The sequence below is a fragment of the Octodon degus genome, unplaced genomic scaffold, assembly GCF_000260255.1.
Source record: "Octodon degus isolate 3935 unplaced genomic scaffold, OctDeg1.0 scaffold00048, whole genome shotgun sequence".
Lineage (NCBI taxonomy): Eukaryota > Metazoa > Chordata > Mammalia > Rodentia > Octodontidae > Octodon > Octodon degus.
Genome location: NW_004524624.1, coordinates 11,569,886 through 11,570,378, shown reverse-complemented (window position 1 = coordinate 11,570,378; position 493 = coordinate 11,569,886).

Here is a 493-nt window from a genome sequence, read left to right as displayed (position 1 = left end):
CACTACCTCTCCACATGGCCACACTGGGCTCCACCCACACCTTTGTGATGACACAGTTTTCAGCACATGGGAAGCTTTCAGGTCAGGGGACACATCTCCTATCATAGCTGGCAACTGCAACAAAATACCACAAACGGGGGTGGGGGTGGGGCTTTAATAACAGAAACTTACTTTCTCACAGTTCGGGAGCCTAGAAGTCCAGTATCAAAGTGTCAGCTTGTTCTTGTGCTCCTCCCTCTGGGTGCTAGCCTTCCCTTCTTATAAAGGTGTCAGTCATTCTGTATTAAGCCCACGCCCATGGCTCCATCTTCATTCAATCACCTGTGTAGTCCTGTCTCCACCTACAGTCAAATTCTGAGGGCCTAAGGGCAGGGCTTCAAGATAGGAATGTAAGTAGGCATAATTCAGACCACAACAGAGCCTCTATTCCACAATCCCTGACTCGAGACCTAAAACCAGGAAGCTCTACTTTTCTGTCTGTGTCTGTGTCTGT